Below are 23,893 nucleotides of genomic sequence, written 5' to 3'. Positions count from 1 at the left end.
TGGCATACGTAAGTATATAATGCATTGCATGCTATCTTTCAATATAAACAATGCAACGTTATAGAATTTAAAAGACATCTGAACCGTATCACGGACTTAATTTACAACTGAAAATTGATCATCGCTTAAACAAATAAATTGCTGAACAACTGTTGACTGAAATGGATTTGGAAGAGATATCTTTTACTGTTATTATATTGATAATCCCGGTCAAAGACATGCTTACCACACAAGACAGTGTACCTTACAATGCCCTAGACGAGAGCAGTTATGTCTCATTAGTTAAGCGTTGAGCTCGTGACCAGAAGGGTGTTAATTTCATTCCAATCGTCGGATCACTCTATACAATAGTCTCGAAATAAGCAACTCTGCTATCTGGCGATTTAATATCCAGTTTTGGATATTATTCTTACGCCTACCAGCTTTGATGATACTGTCTGTATGTTAAGAGTAACAAAATAGTTCCAAGCACTTTGCCCACTACTTTGTATATCTTCATGACTTGCTAAGGTCAATTCTAGCTTTGATTATATGCCTTGATTATAATTTAAACTAAGTAAAATAGTTCATAAAATGTATCAACAAGTGTTTTTGAAAACGTAATATTACTCATTCTCTTTTGAGCACGTCCGTTGTCAAATCTTTCGTTTCGGAGTTGCCAAGATTGACATGTTGTCAAGCTCTTCAATTTCGGAAGCAAGTAAATCTTGCACACAGACTGCTTTCCAATAATACCAAGAAAGAATTAATTGGTTTTGAGAAAACACTAGAACTTGTGAAGTTGTGAATCCGATAAGTCCAGATCGGGTAGCATTAGGTTTCCTTGCTCTAGGCACTTTATTCAATTTGCATCAGCACGAAAATCATGAAAAGTGTTGCTGTGCCGTCAAATACTCACACATACTTACAAACAAACAAAGCTCTGGAATACATATCCACTCAAGAATTGGTAACTCTGCATCTCATCTTTTTTTCATTTAAACAAATAATGTGCCCCAGCCCCAACACAAACACATATACACAGATCACCATCACCAACACCCTCAACCCCCCCCAAAAAAAAAACAAAAAAAAAAACAAAACGCAAACGCTATCTTTGCTGTTCTTCATTCTTTGGATTTATAAGTAATGATATCATGAATAAACGATTTGTCAGATCAGAAAACTCTAAATTAACAGCAGATAAATATTCATTCATTGTTTCATCAATGCCACACTTACAATAAGCCAATTATCTGGCTGAAGATGCCACACTTACAATAAGCCAATTATCTGGCTGAAGATGCCACACTTGCAATAAGCCAATTATCTGGCTGAAGATGCCACACATGCAATAAGCCAATTATCTGGCTGAAGATATTGGTTTACTCTGGATTTTATCCCTAGAGTCTTTCTAACTTGAATTGCCAAAATACAATCCAGAAACAGCGCTGATATTTGTCTGTGGATTAATTCATGCCATAAAGAGTATTAAAGATTGTACTGCTCCACTTTTCAGAAGTTTGTTTCAAATTAATCAGAAATCAACGACGTTAAATTGTTAAACAAGGCCGTGTCCAGGGTCCATGTACACCGAATGTTTTCACTTATCTTAACGGGACTTTGACCAGAGTGTTAATTAATGCTTTGAATACATGGTAGTATAGATATATAACTTATTTCCCTATGTATAGTTGTTTCTAGTAAAGGAAATTTCACGCATTATTCAGATGTAAATTCATTAGCTGCTATCCCCGACCCCGTTTCAGTTTCACATCACTGAATAACTTTGCAATGAGTTATCTTGAGTATCAATGTTGGATTGTTTAGAGATTAAACAAGCAATCTAATCCCATTGTTCCTTTCAACTTTGGAGATTAGAAATCATAGCTTTCTTAAAAGTTAACATCTTACTAATTCATAAAGAATAGGCTGCAATCAAATACTTCAAAGTGCCAGGTGCAGACAATGTATATACATCAACATATAACAGTTTTTCTGCATCTTAATGTGGTTTATAAAAGTGAAATAAGCATAATTATTTTTCCAAGCGCCATTGTTTCTCACTTACTAAAATCCTTGTGTCCAGATATTTCGAAACAGATTTTGCAGAAAATTTTTAATTTCTCTTTTCTTCGCTGGTCCAAAAGCCATGGATTATTGCCTATATTCAGTTATCTATTGGCGAAATATGTAAAGGCTGCCAGTAGTGCATTATTTGTACACAAAGTTCACAAAAATTCACTATCTTAACACAATTTCTCGTAATAATTACGAAAACCACCGAGTCGTACCAAAGACTTACAATGCACTAGCATCCGCCTCTCTTGGCGATCAGCATTATGAGGTTAGTGTTAGGCCTGGTGTCACGGTAATGTGAATGGGTGGGGCATGATGGCAAATGTCTGCAGCATGATGCCCCAGTGCAAGACATCACTATAAACTGATACACTGCATACATGGTAGCGATATGACTCAAATTGTTAAAGCTACGTTGAAAACACACACACACACACACACACACACACACACACACACACAGAGTATTAGTGTAATTATGACTTGCAAAATAAAGGAATCGGTGAAGTAGAATCATGAAGTTCTAGGTTGCAAAGCATGGATTAACTGATGTCTTACGTGGATTAAACTAACCACAACAACTTATGGGCCTGGTCTTCCTTTCTTTTTTTTTATCTTCTTTCTCTGTATATCATAAATGGAGGATTTTATGAGAGTGTTCATTGGATAAGAAATCTATGAATAAAGTAGAATAATATAATTGCCAAGAATGTTATATTTGTATTATTCAGTGAATTTTATACGTTTCATGGCCGCTGAACAAAAGTGTAAAATTCTAGTTATCACAGACTTTGTTTTACTAAAGGACGTTACAGACTTTATATTTATAGGTTACTGAATTTAGATCGGAAAATATGAACGATTTTGTTTGTGAGTAACATTGCATGACCATGGGAGTGCATTATTAGTCCGCAAAACGAGTTCGTATTTTCCATACAAATTACTAACGTTTTTATTATATGCTCATTATGTTTCATTTTCCTAACTAAGGCTTAGTAATTAAGGGACACACTACCGGAAACGAAGTAATATAATTTATGCTGTATTTCAAAATAAATACAAAACCGTAGATTAATTAATACACAGTAACAGTGTTAACACGCACATAGCAAACACCCCAGCGACTTCTGAACTTCGTACCGCCCTCTACATTAATTTGAAAAAATAATAAATTGAAATTTACAGACATATTTAGAATGCATTCTCACTGAAAAAATTGTTTCCAGTTGTTCCAGAATGGATGGATTTTGTTTTTTGTTGTTGATCAAACTCTATTCTATTTTTCTGCTTGCGATAGACTGGATTTATTGTGTCAGTTTAGTGCAGTAATGAGAATTTGATTTCAGTTACATATGTAGTTAATATGTATAATTTCTGTGGGTATCAGGTTTTCCACGGCATGGGTCATGTCATTCGGATTTGCAGAACTAAGAAAGTTCATTTTGAGGAAATTCAAGGTGCGTAAATGTAAGTATATAACCAGTCTTATCACCAGCCAAAGAGGACGTATGTTTATGTCCTGTCACTTGCATACCTGCTGTTGAAGGGACCTGTAACATACGGTGTATGGCTTCTATCGCTAGCCTAGCACTGTATCAAAATAGCTGAACGGCGAAAATTGCAAACCAGCTGTTGTGTGACAGTCCATTTAGCCAGTGGAAATAATACTTTTGTCTTCTTGGCTTATTGGCTCTGATGCTCTTAGTTTCCAACCTTTACCTTAAGTTGCATTTTTTCTCGAATTTAGTGTTTTGAATGACTTGTAAAATGGTATGTCTCTGATAGATAAGCGATAACAGTTGGCCTCAATATACGTTTTTGTGCTATTTTTTATAGACCTTGAGGGCACTGGTCCTAGCCATTCTATTTGCGAAAAGTTAAGAATATTTCTCTTTAATAACTGTTTCAATGATAAGAATGGTATTTTTTCAGTTACTGTGTCACGCACGTGTATTGTTGACATTGTGAATGTCACTTTCATACATTTGATTGTTTGAAAGTTTCGTTTGTGACTCGGTGAACTCGTCCATATTGTTAACTTTATCATCTCTACTTTCTAATGGACGAAACAGTTCGTTTAGTTCATTCATAAACAAATATAATCAACCAAACCCTAAAACGTCTACAACATGAGTGTACATGGTTTGTTTACAAAGTAGTTCCTGATACACTATGCTATATATTGCGGCACAGAGGTCGTGGAGTATGAAGCCGTGTAGTATCGAAAAAATGCACGTTTCTGACAATGTAAAATAAACGAAGAAAAAAGTGAGCACAGAATAATACTCAAAGACGTTGGTACATGACCATGGTACCGCTCGACGTTAAAGATTTTTGCATTACATACTGACTTTGCTATTTGACCTCTTTATCACATAGCGTTTAAAAATTGCATTACTTAACGACGTTAAGGAATATATGAGTTGTCCACTTCACAAATATTAAACCGTTGTTATCAAGTAGAAAGTAAGTTTCCTCAAAGTTTCTCGTAAACATGTCCTGTTAACAAAAGATGTCTCAGTTCAGTCTTTAAAATGCCACGCCCAATTTTATGTGACACACTACTTATTGCTGTTGTTCAAGGCCACGTCCTTGATTTCAGTTTTTATACCTTTAAAATCAAGTTAAGCTTTCTTACATTATGAATATGTCAATTAAACCAACCGGAGAGTGAGTATGAAGCAGCCTTCCCATTTTTTTTAGTTTAATTCATTTTTCTTTAGTTTTTGTGCAGTCAAAAATTATAGATATTTCTTTTAAAATCGAAAAACCAATCATTCCTTTAAGAATGAACATTGATTCACTTGAATGAGCATTAATTCCCTTCTTTTTTAAAATCCAATGTAATTCTCTTTCTATTTGTTCGTAAAGTTGTCCTTTTTTCATCTGCAGCGTATTCCTCGGCACGTCAATTTAGTAATTTAAACATACTAGTCTCCATCCCAACAAGCACTCGTACAGACACACAAATACACTCTTCCACCCTCGCTCACTCAAATTCGTTTTGGAGCTATAATTTTTAATGGTCTCTTCTGGCATCTATTCATTTGTTGACCACAAGTAAATCACCAACCGCAAGGATGTCTTTCATTATTTTCAATGCGAAGGAATTCTACAACAAAACTAAACTGTCCATTATCTAAAACATGGGGTCAAAAGGGTACATCTCATATGACTATGAAAGCAAAGAGGCTCAATATTCTAGTGTGATCAAATTAGTCTCAAGTCGCACACTTATTAACCAGACAAATCTATAGTAGGGAGTAATGGAATGGCATAGAAATATTTAATAGCACTCAGATATAATCAATATTAACACGGAAAATTACAGACAGATGAGTGTTCTAGTGACAAGTGACATATCTGTGTAGTTTGCTGTACTATTACAGGCACGTACATTTTCTAAAGGGCGTTGGCCGGATACGCGATGTTTAGAGCCACACCCATAAGATGTCAATAAATGGAGAGAACCAGGGCACGGCCGTAGTTTGACTATAGTTGTACTATAATTCGGCTTTGCAGAGGCATTACTTTTTAGTATCGCTGTTAGGTTAGAGGCCTGTAAATGTTTCCAATAAATTACTTATGAATTATAATGCTTTAAAAGGGAGAGTACAAAAACATCATTATAGCAGACAGAGAATAGGAAAGTGATAATGGCTTAGGGGTCAACTTCCTTTTTACACAGATACACACGTTCTTTTGCAAATGGCTGTTCTTCAACTTTATTTTGATTTATTTAAATTTAACCTAAAATTCCACCATGTTTATAGCACAATGAATATTTTCTAGCGATTTTATCTCATTGTAGTAAGATGATCTGCCCTGTTAAAATAACATTATAGTTATACTTGTCATACTCTTTTTACATGTTAACATTGCGGCATCAGTAGTTACGTATCTGGTAAAAGTGTCTGGTACGATGATGAAGAAAACATAAATGCTTTTAAGGAGTCTATAATTTATTTTCTTGGGAAGAGTTTATATTTCTAAACGTATTACAATTTACAAACACATGACCTGTTTAGAATTATTGGTTACCATTACCTCAGGATCTGAGGAGATTAAAATCTAAATAGCAAGTAATACTTCATCTTTACATTTACAACAAATAACTTACCTACCTGTTGAAACAGATCAGTAACATGTTTTCACCATACCATGTAAATAAAGTCCGCTCTTGTTTCCCCTATAACCAAACTGTATACGTCACGAGTTCCTGGAAATCTAAATAGTGCCCATTTAGTCATTTATTAGACAAAACTGTGACAAACCAGGGAATGATTTTCCTAACGGATGAGGAACAGGAAAGCCGTTGTTTTATAAATTTTATTGCGAATGCCATTTAATTTTATACTAAATATCTGCATACATAATTATAATCATATAGAGGAACTGATGCGGGGTCGCTGGTTCGATCCGCGGCCAAATCGTATTAAAAGACTTTAAAAAATATATACTTGCAGCTGCCTCGCTTGGCGCTCATCATTAAGAGCATAGTGTTAGGACTGGTCGGCCTGGTGTCAGGATAATGTGACTGGGTGGGACATCATGCTACATGTCTACAGCATGATGCCCAAGTGCTAGACATCACTATAAACTGCCACATTGCAGACATCGTAGCGATATGACTGAAAAATTGTTAAAGCTACATTAAAAGTCAAATCACACACACACACACACACAGACACACACACACACACACACACACATAGAGGCATGAAAGAAAAAGAATTCCATCATAGGTTGAATCTATGGTATCTTATTTAAGGGCAAAACAAATCATGCTTTGCGAACTCGGTTACATATTCTTCAATTAGGCAAGCATCTATCATGTGCAGAGAAATCCCTAATGGGGAAAGACGCATCTACAAGGACAATTTTGTACCAGATAAACACAAATTATGTTTGGACAAGTTCCTTGAAATCAAGGGCACTTCTGCGAAGACAAGTCTCTTTTAGACAAGCATACATTCACCGATGACTTCTCTCTTTCATAAAAGCAACATTATGATCACAAATCTCTTTCAAGCTAGTATCCATTATGTAATACCAAAGATATATATTAGACAAGCGCTCATTCTGCTAGACAAGAATCAATTATGTGATAACAATGCTCTCTTAGGTTAGGGTCCATTGGATGAGGACAACCCTCTGTTTGACATGCACTCATTCTGTATGAACAACTCCCTTTTAGAGTCATAGGAAGGAAGCTTTCGCAAGCAGCCATCTGGTGATAGCAACACTACATCAGGCAAGTATTAACTATTTTATGACAAAGCTGTAATAAGCAAGAATACATTCTGTGGGGACAACTTTTCTATTAGCAACCATTCATTATAACAGAACTAGTCTCTATTCGGCAAACGCACATTCTGTGGGGACAACTCTACGAATAAGCACACATTATGTGAGGACAATTCTCTATGCCTCTGTGAGCAAGCATACATTCTCTGAGGACAACGTATCCTGTGAATCTATATCTCAGTCATCCGGAACAGTATTATTTGAAGCTAGCATTAATTCGATTTGAGGATTTATTATCATACAAAATTTAGTTTATGTACATGCACTTAGTGCATCGTGCTTGCCGTTAGGGTTGTGCTAAAACGTTTGGACATAGAAGGCATGTATTGGCGACATTTTTGTTCTCAAAATGTGTAAGCACCGCTTAAGTTGCTTATTATTTGTAGTGCATACAAGATCTGACACTAGGTTTCGTTAGTTAGGTTGTTTTTAGCAACAAACCCGACGATGTGTGGACAAACATGCGATCGTGACACAAGAATTGAACAATTGTATAGACCACGAATGCATTAGAACACTGAGCGAAATAGACTTTTAGTGAACAGTGTGCATCGCATCCATCTTGACGTGTATCCTGACCTGATATTTCTAGCCATTTATGTTGAATGGAATATAATTTTCAATCTATTTTCATTCTTAGCCGTCGCACAGATTGATACCATACTGCCATTAGATGATAAACATTAATAATTTAATTAATTGCATTGCTATATTCCCTGCCTTATTGCATTGCTATATTCCCTGTCTTACTGCATTGCTATATTCCCTGTCTTACTGCATTGCTATATTCCCCGTCTTATTGCATTGCTATATTCCCTGCTTATTGCATTGCTATATTCCCTGTCTTATTGCATTGCTATATTCCCTGTCTTATTGCATTGCTATATTCCCTGTCTTATTGCATTGCTATATTCCCTGTCTTACTGCATTGCTATATTCCCTGTCTTATTGCATTGCTATATTCCCTGTCTTACTGCATTGCTATATTCCCTGTCTTATTGCATTGCTATATTCCCTGCTTATTGCATTGCTATATTCCCTGTCTTATTGCATTGCTATATTCCCTGTCTTACTGCATTGCTATATTCCCTGTCTTATTGCATTGCTATATTCCCTGTCTTACTGCATTGCTATATTCCCTGTCTTATTGCATTGCTATATTCCCTGTCTTACTGCATTGCTATATTCCCTGTCTTATTGCATTGCTATATTCCCTGTCTTATTGCATTGCTATATTCCCTGTCTTACTGCATTGCTATATTCCCTGTCTTACTGCATTGCTATATTCCCTGTCTTACTGCATTGCTATATTCCCTGTCTTATTGCATTGCTATATTCCCTGTCTTACTGCATTGCTATATTCCCTGTCTTACTGCATTGCTATATTCCCTGTCTTATTGCATTGCTATATTCCCTGTCTTATTGCATTGCTATATTCCCTGTCTTACTGCATTGCTATATTCCCTGTCTTATTGCATTGCTATATTCCCTGTCTTACTGCATTGCTATATTCCCTGTCTTACTGCATTGCTATATTCCCTGTCTTACTGCATTGCTATATTCCCTGTCTTATTGCATTGCTATATTCCCTGTCTTATTGCATTGCTATATTCCCTGTCTTATGATCAATCAGTGATATGGCTATATTCCCTGTCTTATGATCAATCAGTGATATGGCTATATTCCCTGTCTTATGATCGATCAGTGATATGGCTATATTCCCTGTCTTATGATCAATCAGTGATATGGCTATATTCCGTGTCTTATGATCAATCAGTGATATGGCTATATTCCCTGTCTTATGATCAATCAATGATATGGCTATATTCCCTGTCTTATGATCAATCAGTGATATGGCTATATTCCGTGTCTTATGATCAATCAGTGATATGGCTATATTCCCTGTCTTATAATCAATCAGTGATATGGCTATATTCCCTGTCTTATGATCAATCAGTGATATGGCTAGATTCCGTGTCTTATGATCAATCAGTGATATGGCTATATTCCGTGTCTTATGATCAATCAGTGATATGGCTATATTCCCTGTCTTATGATCAATCAGTGATATGGCTATATTCCCTGTCTTATGATCAATCAGTGATATGGCTATATTCCCTGTCTTATAATCAATCAGTGATATGGCTATATTCCCTGCCTTATGATCAATCAGTGATATGGCTATATTCCCTGTCTTATGATCAATCAGTGATATGGCTATATTCCCTGTCTTATGATCGATCAGTGATATGGCTATATTCCCTGTCTTATAATCAATCAGTGATATGGCTATATTCCCTGTCTTATGATCAATCAGTGATATGGCTATATTCCCTGTCTAATGATCAATCAGTGATATGGCTATATTCCCTGTCTTATGATCAATCAGTGATATGGCTATATTCCCTGTCTTATAATCAATCAGTGATATGGCTATATTCCCTGCCTTATGATCAATCAGTGATATGGCTATATTCCCTGTCTTATGATCAATCAGTGATATGGCTATATTCCCTGTCTTATGATCGATCAGTGATATGGCTATATTCCCTGTCTTATAATCAATCAGTGATATGGCTATATTCCCTGTCTTATGATCAATCAGTGATATGGCTATATTCCCTGTCTTATGATCAATCAGTGATATGGCTATATTCCCTGTCTTATGATCGATCAGTGATATGGCTATATTCCCTGTCTTATGATCAGTCAGTGATATGGCTAGATTCCCTGTCTTATGATCAATCAGTGATATGGCTATATTCCCTGTCTTATGATCAATCAGTGATATGGCTATATTCCCTGTCTTATGATCGATCAGTGATATGGCTATATTCCCTGTCTTATGATCGATCAGTGATATGGCTATATTCCCTGTCTTGTGATCAATCAGTGATATGGCTATATTCCCTGTCTTATGATCGATCAGTGATATGGCTATATTCCCTGTCTTATGATCAATCAGTGATATGGCTATATTCCCTGTCTTATGATCAATCAGTGATATGGCTATATTCCCTGTCTTATGATCAATCAGTGATATGGCTAGATTCCGTGTCTTATGATCAATCAGTGATATGGCTATATTCCGTGTCTTATGATCAATCAGTGATATGGCTATATTCCGTGTCTTATGATCAATCAGTGATATGGCTATATTCCCTGTCTTATGATCAATCAGTGATATGGCTATATTCCCTGCCTTATGATCAATCAGTGATATGGCTATATTCCCTGTCTTATGATCAATCAGTGATATGGCTATATTCCCTGTCTTATGATCGATCAGTGATATGGCTATATTCCCTGTCTTATAATCAATCAGTGATATGGCTATATTCCCTGTCTTATGATCAATCAGTGATATGGCTATATTCCCTGTCTTATGATCAATCAGTGATATGGCTATATTCCCTGTCTTATAATCAATCAGTGATATGGCTATATTCCCTGCCTTATGATCAATCAGTGATATGGCTATATTCCCTGTCTTATGATCAATCAGTGATATGGCTATATTCCCTGTCTTATGATCGATCAGTGATATGGCTATATTCCCTGTCTTATAATCAATCAGTGATATGGCTATATTCCCTGTCTTATGATCAATCAGTGATATGGCTATATTCCCTGTCTTATGATCAATCAGTGATATGGCTATATTCCCTGTCTTATGATCGATCAGTGATATGGCTATATTCCCTGTCTTATGATCAGTCAGTGATATGGCTAGATTCCCTGTCTTATGATCAATCAGTGATATGGCTATATTCCCTGTCTTATGATCAATCAGTGATATGGCTATATTCCCTGTCTTATGATCGATCAGTGATATGGCTATATTCCCTGTCTTATTATCGATCAGTGATATGGCTATATTCCCTGTCTTATGATCGATCAGTGATATGGCTATATTCCCTGTCTTGTGATCAATCAGTGATATGGCTATATTCCCTGTCTTATGATCGATCAGTGATATGGCTATATTCCCTGTCTTATGATCAATCAGTGATATGGCTATATTCCCTGTCTTATGATCAATCAGTGATATGGCTATATTCCCTGTCTTATGATCGATCAGTGATATGGCTATATTCCCTGTCTTATGATCGATCAGTGATATGGCTATATTCCCTGTCTTATGATCAATCAGTGATATGGCTAGATTCCGTGTCTTATGATCAATCAGTGATATGGCTATATTCCCTGTCTTATGATCAATCAGTGATATGGCTAGATTCCGTGTCTTATGATCAATCAGTGGTATATCTATATTCCCTGTCTTATGATCAATCAGTGATATGGCTAGATTCCGTGTCTTATGATCAATCAGTGATATGGCTATATTCCCTGTCTTATGATCAATCAGTGATATGGCTATATTCCCTGTCTTATGATCAATCAGTGATATGGCTATATTCCCTGTCTTATGATCGATCAGTGATATGGCTATATTCCCTGTCTTATGATCAATCAGTGATATGGCTATATTCCCTGTCTTATGATCAATCAGTGATATGGCTATATTCCCTGTCTTATAATCAATCAGTGATATATCTATATTCCCTGTCTTATGATCAATCAGTGATATGGCTAGATTCCCTGTCTTATGATCAATCAGTGATATGGCTATATTCCCTGTCTTATGATCGATCAGTGATATGGCTATATTCTCTGTCTTATGATCAATCAGTGATATGGCTATATTCCCTGTCTTATGATCAATCAGTGATATGGCTATATTCCCTGTCTTATGATCGATCAGTGATATGGCTATATTCTCTGTCTTATGATCAATCAGTGATATGGCTATATTCCCTGTCTTATGATCAATCAGTGGTATATCTATATTCCCTGTCTTATGATCAATCAGTGATATGGCTATTCCCTGTCTTATGATCAATCAGTGATATGGCTATATTCCCTGTCTTATGATCAATCAGTGATATTGCTATATTCCCTGTCTTATGATCGATCAGTGATATGGCTATATTCTCTGTCTTATGATCAATCAGTGATATGGCTATATTCTCTGTCTTATGATCGATCAGTGATATGGCTATATTCTCTGTCTTATGATCAATCAGTGGTATATCTATATTCCCTGTCTTATGATCAATCAGTGATATGGCTATATTCCCTGTCTTATGATCAATCAGTGATATGGCTATATTCCCTGTCTTATGATCGATCAGTGATATGGCTATATTCCCTATCTTATGATCAATCAGTGATATGGCTATATTCCCTGTCTTATGATCGATCAGTGATATGGCTATATTCCCTGTCTTATGATCAATCAGTGATATGGCTATATTCCCTGTCTTATGATCAATCAGTGATATGTTATTCGAGTCATCAAATTGTGGCTCTTATAAGTTCGCAGTTTTGTTACATACTGAAATCGATCGTGTCAGATCTTTTCACGTTGAATATATGTTCACTGAAATGGAAGGAAAGAAAAGTGTGTGTTTTAAACATGAACATTTCATTATTTCCTCAAAGGTTCGTTTACCAATTTACATTTGACGAAAATTAATCCAAGAGGGGCATATCATATCTCAACTGCATATAGCCCCTTATTTAGTGTAACACTTATCGCTCCCTTGTAATGTTCCTTTTGTTTTCCCGTCCTCAGTGCACCCTAGAACTTCGATAATTACGTACAAATTAGTTATACATTTATCACAGCATAAATGTTAAATATTTAGGGTAGCGGGAAGACATTTTGTAGTAGGAGAGTTCGAGGAAGGAAGCTTTTGCTATTATAATTTTTTTCTCCAAAACACAAACAGTTTTCAACATTAATCGAATATAATCCTTATGATGATGAAAATAAAGGTCTTAATAGAATAATTTTAAGCTTTAACCAGATTTAAATTAAAAGCAAGAGGTACGGTGTTTAATAAAATCACGCGGACATACCATCACGTTTGGTCTGGTTTTTTTTTAAAAAAATATATAATACAGATTTATGTAGTGCTGCATGTAAACCGGTAACATCATCTACGCTGTAAGACATTTATTAGCCGGAAAGACGGGTTCGTGATCGAGTGGAGTCGGTATCGTACCAGTCAGAGTTAAAATCCACTTGCACCACTGGATTTAGGATGTTCGGAAGAGAACATCTGAATGTTATTTGCAGCCAAAATGTAAATTGGGATATGAAATATATCCGTGTTGCTAACAGGTGTCTAAAAAAATGCCAGATAACTTTTTAAGTTTTACGTGGGACATGATACTCGTGGAGATTATTTGATTTCACAATGTCCATATTTTCTAATACCAATATGTCTATATTGCACTTTTTTCCTTTGATCAGTGTATTGATCATAAATCATCCAGGGCCCACTCAGATAGTTCTATGTAAGTATGACTCTAATTGTAGGCCTTATTGGAAAGAATAGATAACCCGTTTATCTAAATGTCATATAAAGTGAGTTACAAACATGGCCATTGAACGTTGTCTGATAATATAAGTGTCAACAAGATGATTAAAACGATCTCCAAAAAGACTATTTCGATTGACTCAATATTAAATGGAGAAAATGTGTAAGTATCGAATTTCACCCCATTAAGTTCCACCCTAGTTACTGCAAACTCTGGCCATTCAAAGAAAATGTTTGTGCAATTGAATAATGCCCTTCGGGATTCTACTTGTAAATACAACAAAGAATACTTATGGGCCGTCCATTTAGTACATACACATGGAGAGGGGATGGGTTAACCCAAATGCACACGCTTGCGTATGGGGAGGGGTCTACTGATAATGTAACGGGGTGGGTGGGGTGAAACCTCAATAATAATTTGTCTAATACGTAACCTGTTCGACTGGGTTTTGTCGGCATTTGAATTTTAGCGGACACTAGACAAACTTTTTGAAGTTATGCAGCTTATTTCTTTGATGCAGTCAGACATTCAACATCGGTGGACTATATGTTTTATTATACACGTTAATATTATTAATCCTTGATCGTTTCTGCGTGGATTAAATATAGGCCGTTCTATATAATTGGGGAGGGGTTTGCATCAAGCGTACGTACGCAGGGGGTGGGTGTAAAAACGTAAGCATGTGTACGGGGAGGGGGAGGGGTCAAGCTTTGCCAGATTTTTGCTTACGCACTAAATGGATGACCCCTTACTGCATGTGGTAAAAAAAATAACATTGTGATACATTCAGTAATACTATCTATGGTAACAGTACATATGGTAGAACATATTATTCCAAGAGGCTTGATTGGACTGGCTGACTCCATGTGTCCTTGGGAAAGGAATTTACCTCCCAGTTCGTCGTAATGATGTAATCAAAATTGTGTTGAAAGTGTCTTTAGAAACCAGCTAACCATCCAACAAGCTTTGGTGTGTTCATTATATAATGTTATCTTTCATCGAGAAGCTTTAAGAAAACCAGTATAACATTTTCGGATGACTACTGGTTATCTACGTTATTCAAGGTTTAACACTTCTAACCTTTTACTAGTTGGCTTGCCGGGATAAAACTATAAGGTGTATATGCCAATACCCGCAATAGTACTCAATAAGATAGTGGAAAATAGGTATAAGTATGCGTAGTTTGGTTTACGGAGAGTGGGTGGGATGGCAGCATTCATGATATGACATTGGCTTAATGAAAATAATGTTTGATGAAGCAGTTGCACAGTTCCTTGAGTTTACATTCAAATGTTACCTGAACACTTAAAGGACAAAACAAATAAGGCAGAAGCTATCATTGCAAATTATACGAACACATGAACAGACTGGAAGTATCGATGCCTCAATCAGATGTTGAAAGTCCATATAATATAAATATGGGGTTGCTCTCGGGGTTTCACTTATTTTGATATTTCTTGTGCTGTGAACCTGATAACGCGCGCGTTACCTAGATGCAGGGCCGGCGCCAGACCCGGCCAGACTATCTGGCGCCCTAGGCAAGGTTAGATTCTGGCGCGCCCCCCCCCCCCGAAAATATGACTTTCAAAATTTATAAATAACAAAGTTTTTAAAAAAATGCGCCCCCTGAAATCAGCGCCCTAGGCGGGTGGCTAGTTTGTCTATATGGTAGCGCCGGCCCTGCCTAGATGAATAATAAATATTATCAATAACAACCTATTACATCAATAGACGGATTGGCACAAAACTGGTCTAGCTGCAGAACGGTAAGCTTTGTGTTTTGTTGTTGGAAAAACTGATACAATGAAACCCTTCATACCGAAACCCTTTAGGACAAATTTCATTTTCTGTATTGAAACTTTTTCAAGGTAATGAGGGTATTCCCAACTTGAAAAATAATATCTTGGAACCAGAAAGGTTGAGTTTTTCAAGTAATTTGAGAAAGATAGAAAGAGATTGTTTCGTGTGAGCGTTTGTTAAATGAGGAAACAGAGCGAGACAGAATATGATTATGAGATAACATCTGTGTCTGCGTGTATGCATGAGTGCAAAAGCTATCGAAAATTTGCTATCGTACATTTAATGAAAATTTAGCTGAAAAACTTGCATTCCTTCTAAGATAATGTTTTGCTGGTCTCCGTCTAGAAAGTATCAAAAGCGAGGCCGCATGTCTGGTTATGTATGCATCTATCTTTATGATTGAATAATGGTATCAATATGATCTGTCTTAATTGACTATCGTCAAAGCGTTAATTTTTTATATATTAAAAAAGCCTGCCCTTTATTTGCAAAGACTTTGGATTAGCCTATTGTCAGTCCTAATCTGTGTTGACCGGAGTGTCAAGGTATTGTTTATACCAGACATGTGCAAACCTCGGCCCTCAGCAACCTGGTTTTATACGCTTCTTTGCATCATAGGGCGTGGCTTTAAATATTGCTTATCCGGCCTTCGCCCTGGAGGAAGTTGCACATGACCGGCTTATACCTTGCTTCCATGGTTCCTGGTCTAAACTGGCTAGCCAGTATCGTATGCCGGGAACCAGTAAAAATTGTTTCCCCATTAATTTAGTCGTGGAGAAGAAAAAAGATCCAATACTTTCACGAAGATGGATGGAGGATACTAGTTTTTTGTTGTCTCACGATATCCGGAAGTGAGATGCCGTTACCTGCAAATTAGCTTGCATGCCCACGGGGCATTTCCGGGGAATTGACCTACTACATGCATACTACTTGTTAGCAGTTAATGATCTGGGCCCCGTTTCGTGAAACAATGTAAGTTTACGCACAGAAAGTTTCGTAAGGTTTAAGCGTAAGAAAATCGTATGCTATTTTGTAAGTGTATTTCACAAAGATATTAGATATCCGTTGGAACATTTCGTACGTCAAAGAAAAACTTTTGCGTAAGGGCTACTCTTTTGCACTGGAGGTAGATAATAAATCAGTAAAATATAATAGGGTACATGCAAGTTATTTACAAAGGATAGCGATGAAGATGACGACGACATGAACAACAATAGTAATACGATGACCAAAGAAATATCGTGCAAAAAATGCCTTGACGTATTGGTCATATTGAATGGAATTTAGATATTAAAGAAAACAGGGTACATGCGTCTTTGTGTGTGTGTGTGTGTGTGTGTGTGTGTGTGTAGCGACTGATTTATGATTTTGCAGCCCACAGGTGCTGTCAGAATTTTGTAGCACCCACCCACCCCTGTCCAAAATAGAGCCTTAAAACGATACCCTTTAAAGACCGTTACTGTCTTAAATAACAAAAAATAAAAATAAAAATGGAACTAGTGTTTTTTATATGCAAAATAAGCACACTTTGTAACAAACCAAGATTCTCAGACTTTACTTTGCCGCTGCTTGGATTTCTTTCAGCTCTACGCAGCTGCCTAATGGGAAAACTGTAAGTGTGTGTGTGTGTGTGTGTGTGTGTGTGTGTGAGAGAGAGAGAGAGAGAGAGAGAGAGAGATGGAGGGAAGGAAATTACTCTTGCTGTCGTTGTTCAACGACAATCCAGCAGTCCACCAATATAGATAAGGTAAATGTGACGTTTTATTTCATCCTTTGCGTCAGCTACAACCAACCATTCGAACTTGCTTGATATTCATTGCAATGCTAAGAATACAATGCCAGTTAATTTTTAATTTCACTTTTGCTGAAATTATTTGCATTATAAGACCAAAATCTGTGTGTGTGTGTGTGTGTGTGTGTGTGTGTGTGTGGATCACAATTGATTCGTGCTATAACACGCAAACTCTATAGATTCGTCCAACCTTGGGCTAAAATTACATGGTATACAGTGGGACGTGATGTGGATCCATTTCGTTAGAATGAGGGATCGTCTCAAAATGATCTCTCTCTCTCTCTCTCTCTCTCTCACACCCACACCCACACACTTCATAAATTCTCTTAACATATCATGACCATATATTACTAATATTTTAACGATTTAATAAAAGTAAGTTTAATTATTTTTATTATTTAAATGATACATTATCGGAAAGAAATACAATTATATAAGCTATTGAGGCTCATGGATCCAATTTTAGATAGCGAATCATATAAACAATGATTAGTTTAATCTTCCTATCTGTTGTATCCATTAAGGACTACAAGTTCTGAAAAGTCTATTGCATGACATAAACTTTAGAAACTATATTTGTTTGAACAAAATGTATGCTTTACAATCATGAAAGTATTCAAAATAACTAAATAGCAATAAAGTCTGATCTAAGCAGGCATATATATATATATATATATATATATATATATATATATATATATATATATATATATATATATATATATATATATATATAATCAATTCAACCGAACTTTATTTGTCTTCTCTAAATCTGTCTCTTTCTGGATTTTCTTTTAAACAACAATGGGTAAGAACCATGCAACGTATACAAAAATATTTTTTGCTAAAGTTTTTTGTGTGCTTTCGTAGATGACCTGTATTAGATTTTAAGGGCCTTACAGCCCTTTATTAAAATTTATTTACTTATTTTTTTATATTTTTGTTACATATTTTAAAACTATTTGGAATTTTCTCACAACAAATGAAAGATTGTTACCAAGATTAAACATTAACCGTTCGATGCAGAAAAAAAAAGACATTTAATAGCCATATTTCCATTCGTATCTAGATGACCTAATTCAATTTCATGAAAATTCATGAATTTGTTTATTTATTTTGATTTTCAACATTTTTATAACATTTTGGACTTCTACTCTTTGAATGTAAGCCTTGTCAGAACTATTAAAGAAGAATACTTAAAGTCGACAAAAATAAGAAAATGTATCGCTTTTTGACATTTTATCTAAATAAAACCGAGACAATAAATAAAGACATAAACAACTAAGTGAAAGTAGTACATATACTCATCGTTCTCATTTGTGCCTCCTTGCATCAACACCCCACCAACCACTACAACATTGGCATTAACAGACATTTTAAACAATTGGCTGAAATTTGGTGCTGAAAGAACTGGTGCTCTGTTAAGTATGGCATTTGATTTTGGAAAGCCTCTTGACATTTGTCAGGCCAATGAAATTTGGATTTCCTACTCAAGAGATTTGTAAGAGGTTAAGGAACTATGGAGACATTCGAGCACAAGAGATAGACATGACCTTAAGTTCTACAGATTTAAGTTGACCTTCAATATATCCACAAAAATAGGTGACACAAACACGGTAAAACTGACTTTCACCTAAATTAACCGTCAGAATTTCATCACTGAAAAGATCGAATAAATTCCGAATTGTTTCCAAGTGATCTTCCCCGGTGTCATCATAGATCAGGGATCTCAAACTCAAACCACCCTTAGGGCCGCATGAGGGCATTTTCGCTGGCATAAGGGCCGTACCACCTTTGTTATCTCTCATGACACGTTGTGACGACAATCTTTTTGCGGGCCACATGATACGGCTTAGCCGGCCGCGTTCTTGAAAAACATGTCGTAGATGATGCCGTCGCGATCTAAAATCTGTAGCTGATTTACAGGTAGTGAAAATCAATTACGTGTTTGTCAGTGTATTGAACTGACTGGGGCACCTCGTGCTAAATTCACTCGGTTAGGCCCGCTGAGTGGTGGATCGCACCATTTACGTTTACGCAAGCAGATTTTACTGCCCAAAATCGTTCATGTTTACAAAGAGTAAATGTGTGTGATAAAATGTAATAGACTTTGCACCAATGTTTGTAGCATCAACATGCAGTGGCAGCGTTTTTGACTCTGTTGACTGCGTCACCATTTATATTTCCAGTGAATTAGTAATTAGCTATGTCGTTTTCGCTAGCCGATGTTACTAAGCAAAGTCCTTCACGATATCATTACATATTCTCATGCATAAATCTTAGCCACACAGCACACATTCGCGTGTGACGCGAGGGTAAAAATTAGTAAAGTGATGGGCACTGACCTATAACAGTAAGCCCCATACCAACACGCCCATTATGGTACTTCTACATTCCTCAGTACATAATTTTTAAGCACAGACGAAGAACGCACTGTTTGGGCAAGAGCACAAAAATTGACCTAAACTCTCTCTCTTTAGACACACACACACACACACACACACACATACACACACACACTATTTGAGAGGAATAACGCATAGCCGTGTTGGTGTAGGTATCTGTACATAATGACATATTTTGTATTACGCACAAAAACGCATGTTCCCTTGAGTGGTCGACATAGATAGGTATCACTGTAATAATCACCAGCTGACACACGAACCCATGCATATGTACATAGTTCTGTTCTTTTGCAGTCAAATTACATGCACAAAATGACTCACTCTTTTTATATTCGTCTCCTTTTCCTTTGTTTCTTTCTTTGTACTTCGATATATATATATATATATATATATATATATATATATATATATATATATATATATATATATATATATATGAAATTTTAATTATCTTTGAAACAAATAAAATCTACTTATTCGAATGAACTATGATTTTGAGCCTTTTATTACTTATATAAAGTTTTCAAATCTTCTAATGAGAAATATATTGGATATGTACACTGTCAGCAGGAATACGACACTTTCTTCTGGGTCTTGTTCATGAAATCCTATTATTATTCCCACCCCACCCCACCCAAAAATACCATGACTTATTTACTATAATTAAATCCAATTATTAATTATTGAATATTTTGAATATTCTACAAATGTCACAGGTTATATTTTGGTATGACCTGGGTAATAAAGCATTTTCAGTTTGACGATCTTTTACCCCAGTCGTACTGGGACAATAACAAGGACACGAGAGAGAGAGAGAGAGAGAGAGAGCAAACACGCCACTACATAATCTATCGTACATATTACGTTATTAAAATGACAGGATGAAACCTAATAACGGACCTGTGCATCCTTCCGGGTCTTTTTGAGATAATGTCTTTGAAATCTAAAACTCTTCATTTTTTAAATTTTCTCATGTTAAGTTTTAACATTATTGTAGTTGTACCTTACTTAACAAAAAACGAAACAATTTGCATTTGTAAAGGTATCATGTCATATTGTTCTTAATAATGGTTTGAGGCATGGTCATGACACTATTTTCTAAATCGGTCATAAGAAAAACAAATTCTGATTAATCAAAACGTCTCCCATTTCACACGAACTTAGTAATGTTCAACGTGATTTTCCCCAACATTCACAGTGATGACTCAAAGTTAGGTGTGCATTATAGTCTTGTTTTGGAAATCTACTGTTAGGCATCATTAGCAGTTTAAACCAGTATTCGTTATATTTGGCCTACAGTATCCTACTATTTGCACTATTTTTCTCCTTAGTTCATGTCACAGGGGCTCGTTACAAAGAAAATCAAGGGATGGAGGTTCTAACTTGTAATAATATAATGCAAGGTAAGATACGAACAAACTCGAGTGCGCAGTTGAGCGCTAAATACGAGCAGACGATAGCAAAGAAAGAAATGGACAATTTTATTGTGCCATGGTAAAATTAGATTAGTAGGGTAGATACTGCTAATTATCTAAATGTAAAATTGTGTTCAATATTTTATACACACTCGAGTGTGTTCGGATCTTACCTTACGGTCAATGGTGAAATCCAAGACTGTCTGAATGCAAAATTGCACTTCTAGTCGGCCTGTTGTCCAGACGTCAAGATCGGCGAACAATTATTGCATTTTCTCCATTATATCACAAATTGAACGAAGTGTGTCGGGCTGTTTTGAAAATTGAACTATTCTTGATTACGACTGGCCTAAGTTGGAAATTAGCAGACGCAGTTAGGATAAACTAGCAGTGTTGGAACTACCGAAGGGTGCGGACCGGTGTCTTCCCTTGTGTTATATTATTACAGGTTAGAACCCCCATCCCTTGATTTTCTTTGTAACGAGCCCCTGTGGTTCATGTTGGATAAACAGGTTTTGGTGTTAGCTGATTTATCACTAGAACATATTTACAAAAAGAAGTAGTCATTTCTAGAATCGATGCTATTTTGGCATTTCAAGCTATACTTGGCCTCTGCTGCTTGTGCTGCAAGTATTTTCTGACACATACCACAAGTCTTTTGAAGTGAGAATAAAGCTAATATTAGTGGATCCATAAATATTGTCGGGGGAGAGGGGCTAAACAGGTAGGTCAAGGGTCTGTGAGACGGAATCCACAGTAGGGACTTAGGGGCGAAGCGTTTCCAGGGTATAATTCTAACCATCGAACTGTAACGAAAGTGTACCATAAGCAAATATTCAGTTGTTTCGTGCTTTTTTCGGTGGGAGATGAATGGTGACGGGACAAGTCGGATTTGTTCCATCTCCACTGGATCGATCCGCCCCTGGCCAAGAAATTTATAGTAGGAACTATCATTGTCAGGCCGTCAACGAGACGGCACATTCTGTATTCTCTTAAACATCCCCGTTTTGAAATACAGTGCTGTTCGTCTTATCTAAATTGTTTATCAATTGCCATGCATTGTCATACCCATATTAAGCAATATCTGTAACTGAAATGCAGTTTCACCAAATATCACTAAATCGTCCGCATAAAATAATGCAAACAAAGGAGCGTGTTCACGTGTCATGTTTCTATAAAGCACAGACAAAGTGGACTTAAGAAGAGCGAGAAATGATATGTGACAGAATACAGCCTTGTGTGAGATCAACAAAACAGTTAAATGTTTGAGTCTTCGGCATAGCATTTTACTGCTTATATTTTCAGTGATCATTTTTATGGCACCACAGTATGCTGAATTAAATAGCTTTTTCAAAGCCAAGAATTGATGCAAAAAATTGTATTCCCCCTCTCCCCCATTTTTTCAGGTATTTTCATTCTCAGATTAATATAATATCACTTGGGGTTTTTGACACTGGAAACATTGACCGACATCTGCACAAAATTTCAGTCTTCTACATAATCAAGAAATAAGATAATTTGATAAATCCTGACCAAAGTAAAAAAGTTATCCCAGTTCATTTATCAGAATTCCAGTAACAACAACAACAACAACAACAACAATAATAATAATAATAATAATAATAATAATAATATTATTATTATTATTATCATTATTATTATTATTATTTATGTTATTATTATTGTTGTTGTTGTTGTTGGTATGTTGTTAATCACGATAACAATATTTTCTTTCATGACCGTAATATATAGCAGTATGAATGGTAAAAGTGATGGTGGCGTTGTACCCTTTGCCGCCACGTATATATATATATATATATATATATATATATATATATATATATATATATATATATATATATATATATATATATTGAAAATGTTCTCATTCACATTCTTTACCTCAAACAGTAAATATCAGCAACACCAACATTAAATTCACACAATCAGTATGAAACCTAGGTGTTACTCTGGACAGTACTCTCACATTGCACCAACATGTCATGAACATTTGCAAGGCTGCATATCTTGAGCTGAGACGCATCAGCTCCATTCGCAAATATATTTCAGTTGATGCCACTAAAACACTTGTGTGTTCATTAGTAATTTCAAGACTGGACTGTTGTAACTCAATTAGAGCTTCTAAAGATTATACTTGGCCTCTGCTGCTTGTGCTGCAAGTATTTTCTGACACATACCACAAGTCTTTTGAAGTGAGAATAAAGCTAATATTAGTGGATCCATAAATATTGTCGGGGGAGAGGGGCTAAACAGGTAGGTCAAGGGTCTGTGAGACGGAATCCACAGTAGGGACTTAGGGGCGAAGCGTTTCCAGGGTATAATTCTAACCATCGAACTGTAACGAAAGTGTACCATAAGCAAATATTCAGTTGTTTCGTGCTTTTTTCGGTGGGAGATGAATGGTGACGGGACAAGTCGGATTTGTTCCATCTCCACTGGATCGATCCGCCCCTGGCCAAGAAATTTATAGTAGGAACTATCATTGTCAGGCCGTCAACGAGACGGCACATTCTGTATTCTCTTAAACATCCCCGTTTTGAAATACAGTGCTGTTCGTCTTATCTAAATTGTTTATCAATTGCCATGCATTGTCATACCCATATTAAGCAATATCTGTAACTGAAATGCAGTTTCACCAAATATCACTAAATCGTCCGCATAAAATAATGCAAACAAAGGAGCGTATTCACGTGTCATGTTTCTAT

At 36.1% G+C, this 23,893-nt stretch overlaps 1 protein-coding gene across 2 annotated transcripts in view; it reads left to right on the top strand.

Moving 5' to 3' along the window:
• Nucleotides 1-23,893, top strand: part of LOC149798923 (uncharacterized) — a 54,913-nt gene that overhangs the window by 11,760 nt on the left and 19,260 nt on the right. Inside the window, exon 1 of one of the 2 annotated variants that reach the window (XM_089957836.1) lies at nt 21,162-21,615. The exons of the other annotated variant lie outside the window; for it this stretch is intronic. The gene's annotated coding sequence lies outside the window, so the exon portion shown is untranslated. Of the gene's footprint in view, nt 1-21,161; nt 21,616-23,893 lie in introns of those variants that run through there. 2 annotated transcript variants of the gene reach the window in all.

The sequence above is a fragment of the Sinohyriopsis cumingii genome, chromosome 5 (assembly GCF_028554795.1).
Source record: "Sinohyriopsis cumingii isolate HCF-2022 chromosome 5, ASM2855479v2, whole genome shotgun sequence".
In the NCBI taxonomy this organism is placed as follows: domain Eukaryota; kingdom Metazoa; phylum Mollusca; class Bivalvia; order Unionida; family Unionidae; genus Sinohyriopsis; species Sinohyriopsis cumingii.
Note: the sequence above shows the minus strand (reverse complement) of the source record. Positions and strands in the feature narration are given on the sequence as shown.